This window comes from Cebus imitator, unplaced genomic scaffold (genome assembly GCF_001604975.1).
Source record: "Cebus imitator isolate Cc_AM_T3 unplaced genomic scaffold, Cebus_imitator-1.0 Scaffold189, whole genome shotgun sequence".
Classification (NCBI taxonomy): Eukaryota; Metazoa; Chordata; class Mammalia; order Primates; family Cebidae; genus Cebus; species Cebus imitator.
In genome coordinates, this window is record NW_016107504.1 from 1,640,382 (window position 1) to 1,645,513 (window position 5,132).

Genomic DNA, 5,132 nt, shown 5'->3' on the forward strand with positions numbered 1-5,132 from the left:
AAAAAAAAACCAAAAAAACACATTTAAAACCCAACTATGCTGCCTATAGGAAACATACTTTAAGCATAAAAACACAAATAGGTTAAACATAAAAGATGTACCATGTTAACATTAATTTTTAAAAGCTAGAATGACTATATAATTATCAGAGAAAGTAGATTGCAAGGCAAAGGATATTATTAAGGTAAAGAGAGCTGTTTCATAATGATAAATTGGCTAATTCATCTTGAAGATATAACAATGCTAACTATACATGTATCTAATAACAGACATTCAAAATACATGAAGCAATAATGGGCTGAACCTAAGGAGAAGTAGACAAATAGACAGTTATAGGCAGAGACTTCGACACCTCTCTCTCACTAATTGTTAGACCAAGAGACAGAAAATCAGTCAGAACATAGAATACTTGAACAACACAAATAACTTGATTTGATTGACATATAATACTCAACCAAACAACAGAAAGCATGCTCTTTTCAAGTGCACACTGAAAATGTACCAAGATAGACCATATCTGGGTCGTATAACAAGTCTCAATAAAGTTAAAGGATTCAAGTCACAAGAACTATGTCCTCTGACCACATGGAATTAAATTAAAAATAAATAAAAGAAAGATATGGAAATCCCCGAAATAGTTGGAAAATAAATAACACATTTTAAAATAATCCATGGCTCATAAAGGAAGTCTTAAGGGAAATCAGAAAGTATTTTAAACTGAATGAAAATCCATAAGATATATGTATTTGTAGAATATAGGCAATGCAGTGCTGTGAGGGAAATGTACTAAACAGTTATATTTGAAAAGAAAGGCCTTAAATTATTGACTTCAGCTTCCACAATAAGAAATCAGAAAAAGTCAAGTGTAATTTAAAGTAAGTAGAAGAAAGAAAATAATAAATAGAAAAATAATAAAGTAGAAAAACAATAGAAAAAAAATCAATGAAACCAAAGCCTGGTTCTTTGAGAAAATGATACAATTCATAAACCTTTAGCAAGGTTGATTAGGAAAAAGGAAGAGAAGACACAACTTCCCAATATCAGGAATGAGAGTGGGCCACCACTACCAATCTTACAGACATTAAAAAGATAATAAGAGTATATTATGAACAGCTTTATACCAAAATTTTGTAAATTAGGTTGAACGGACAAATACCTTGAAGGACGCAAACTACCAAGGGTAACTCAAGCAAAAGTAGAAAACCTAAATAGCTCAATATCTAGAAATTAAATTTTATTTTAAAACCTTCCCACACACACACGCAAACTTTAGACATAAATGTTTTCAGGGGTGAATTCTAGCAAACACCACTTCTACACAAAGAAGAAGAAAAATGCCACTTTTAAACAAAATCTTTCAGAAATTTGAAGTAAATATTTCCTAACATTCTATGAGGTCAACATTCTCCTCCTACCCAAACCAGAAACAGATATTACAAGGAAAGAAAACTATAACCCAATATTTATCATAGAGATAGATGCAAAAAAACCTAAAAATTTTAGCAAATAAAATCCAGCAATATATAAAAAGAATAATGCATTACGACCAATTGAGCTTCATCTTAGAAATGCAAGGGTGATGCAACATTCATAAATTCATATAATTTATCATCTGGACAAACTGAAGAGAAAATATGATTATCTCCATAGATGCGGAAAAAAAAACATTTGCCAGACTCCAATATTCTTTACTGATTAAAAAAGTAACTAGGAATATTTAGGAAAAAATTTAATCTATAAATAGGCATCTATTTAAGAAAAGACACTACAGCTAAAATCCAGCCTACTGGTGAAACATTGAAGATTTTCTCCTTAAGTTTGGAAACAAGACAGGGATGTCTCCTCTCACTACCTCTGACCAATATTCTACTGGAGGTTCTAGCCATTGCCACAAGGGGAAAAATCTTAAAGATTAGAACGAAGTAAAACTGGTTTTGTTTCCAGATGACTTGTTCTTCTGTGTAGAAAATTCTAAGGAATCTACAAAAACCTGCTAGAACTATTAAGTGGGGTTAACAAGTTTGCAGGATATAAGGTACATATACAACAGTTAATTGTGGTATTTCTGTATAGTAGCAGCAAACCATCAGGGATGAAAATTTTTAAAAATACCATTTATAGTAGCATCAAACATTTGAAATCCTTAAGGGTAAATCTGGCAAAGATGTGTAAGACGTGTGCACTGAGCACTATAAAGGCTTGCTGCGGTATAAAGGCTTGATTTATTTAAATCAAAGACTTAAATAAATGGAGCAATATGCCATGTTAATATATAGGAAGACAATATTAAGATATCAGTTATTCCCATATTAATCTCTGGATTCATTGCAATCCCAAACAAAATTCCAATAGGCATTTTTTTAGTAGAAATTGGCAACCTGAATCTCAAATTCATGTGGAGCTACAAAGAATCTAGAATTGCTGAAACAACTTTGAAAAATAAGAATAAAGTTAGAGAACTTGCCAGGTGTGGTGGCTCATGCCTGTAATCCCAGCACTTTGGGAAGCCAAAGCAGGTGGATTGTTTGAGCCTAGGAGTTCAAGACTAGCCTGGGTAACATGGTGAGATACGGTCTCTACAAAAAAATACAAAAAAAAAAAAAATAGCCAGGCGCGGTGGTGCACACCTGTAGTGCAAGCTACCTGGGAGGCTGAGGCAGGAGAATCACCTGAGCCTGGGAGGTTGAGGCTGCAGTGAGCTGTGATCGTGCCATTCCACTCCAGTCTGGGCAACAGAGTGAGATACTATCTCAAAAGCAAAACAAAACAAAACAGAGGACTCATTCTAATTTTAAAACTTATTCATCCTACTGGAATCAAAAACTTATTGCAAAGCTACAGTAATCAAAACAGTGTGATATCAAAGATAGACTTAGAAAAATGGAACAGGATAGAGTCCAGAAATATATCTATACATATGGACAATTGATTTTCAGCAAAGGTGCCATGGCAGATTCTACTGGGAAGGGATACTATTTTTCAATAAATGGTGCTGGAACAATTGGATAACCATTTGCAAAAGAATGATTCTCAACCCTTCCTTCACATTATACACAATTATTAACTCAAAATGGATCACGAAACAAATAGAGCTAAAATTATCAAACTTCTGGAAGATAAAACAGGAGAAAGTTTTAGTCACTTTGGTTTGGCAAAATTTATTTAATAAGATGTAAAATCATGAACTATAAAAGGAAAGAAATTAGTAAATTGAACTTCATCAAAATTTAAAATTTTGGCTCTTCAAAAGGCCCTACTGCAAAGAAAAAATGGCAAGCCAAAGACTGGGAGAAAATATTGGCAAAACATATCTGACAAACAACTTTTATCTGGAATATAGATATAAAGAACGTATATGACTCTATAAAAGACAACACAATTTTTGAAATGGCAGAAGTCTGAACAGTTTACCAAAGAATATATATATTTAAAAATAAGCATATGACAAGGACCTATAAATAGAAATTCCATTTGACCCAGCAATCCCATTACTGGGTGTATATCCAAAGGATTATAAATTGTTCTACTATAAGGACACATGCACACGAATGTTCATTGCAGCACAGTTTACAATATCAAAGACCTGGAACCAAACCAAATGCCCATCGATGATAGACTGGACAGGGAAAATGTGGCACATATACACCATGGAATATTATGCAGCCATCAAAAACGATGAGTTCGTGTCCTTTGTAGGGACATGGATGAACCTGGAAAGCATCATTCTCAGCAAACTGACACAAGAGCAGAAAATCAAACACCGCATGTTCTCACTCATAGGTGGGTATTGAACAATGAGAACACATGGACACAGGTAGAAGAGCACTACACACTGGGGTCTGTTGGGGGGAAATGGGGGAGGGACAGGGGGCAGTGGGGAGTTGGGGAGAGAGAGCATGGGGAGAAATGCCAGATATAGGTGAAGGGGAGGAAGGCAGCAAATCACACTGCCACGTGTGTACCTGTGCAACAATCTTGCATGTTCTTCACATGTACCCCAAAACCTAAAATGCAATTTAAAAAAAGCATGTGAAAAGATACTCAACATCCTTTTTCCTTAGGAAAATGTAAACTAAAAGCACAATGAGATACCACTACACACACCCTAGAAAGAATAAAATAAACAAGATTGGCCAAATAAGTATTTGCAGTAATGAGACTCTCATACACTGTTGGATAGGAATGTAAAGTCTCATGTTCACTTTGAAACAAAGTTTGTCAGTTTCTTACAATGTTAAATGTTTACTGTACAACCAAGCTATTTCATTCCTAAATATGTAATCGACAGAAATGAAAGCATTTGTCTACACAATGCCTAAAAGCTGTTCATAGCAGCTTTGTTCGTAATACCTAACACCTGGAAACAACTCAAATGTCCATCAACAGGTGAATGGATAAATAAATTTTGCTACATCCATACAATGGAATATGGTAAATAAAAAGGAACAGGCTATTGATACATGCAGCAATATGAATGAGTCTCAGAATAAATATGCTAAGGGAAAGGTTCTAGACAAAAAGAACGCATACTGTGATTCAATTTTCATAAAATTCTAGAAAATTTGAAGTATTTATTATTGACAAAAAATGGATGAGTGGTTACTTGAGGACAGGACTCGGGAGAGGAAGGGATGCTCTCCAAAAGGTTAAAAGAAAAATTTTTTGAATGATGGATATGCTCATTATCTTGTTTTTGCGATGATTTCAGTCCAGACTCATCAAATTGTACTATATAAATGTGTCCAGTTTGTTGTATGTCAATTATACCGCAATGGAGCTGTAAACACACACATTGTCTCTCTCTCCCTCTCTCTCTCACGCACACACACACACTCTCTCTCTCTCTCTCTCTCTCTCACACACACACACACACACTCACAAATATGCCTGAAAGAGTCATTTAAGAACATTAGTTGTCTAACTCCCTTCTACAGATGATGAACTTGGGGTCCGAATAGGTCAAGGTCACACAGCTAATTCATTATAAGACTGAGATTGGATTGGAACATAAGTATCCTTATTTGTGGTCTTGCTCTTCTTAGTACACTAAACACAGAGCTCAGATCAAAGAAATCAATTTCAATTGTTGGACTTTCAGGCATTTGTGGCAAACCAGTGGAAAAAAGACATAA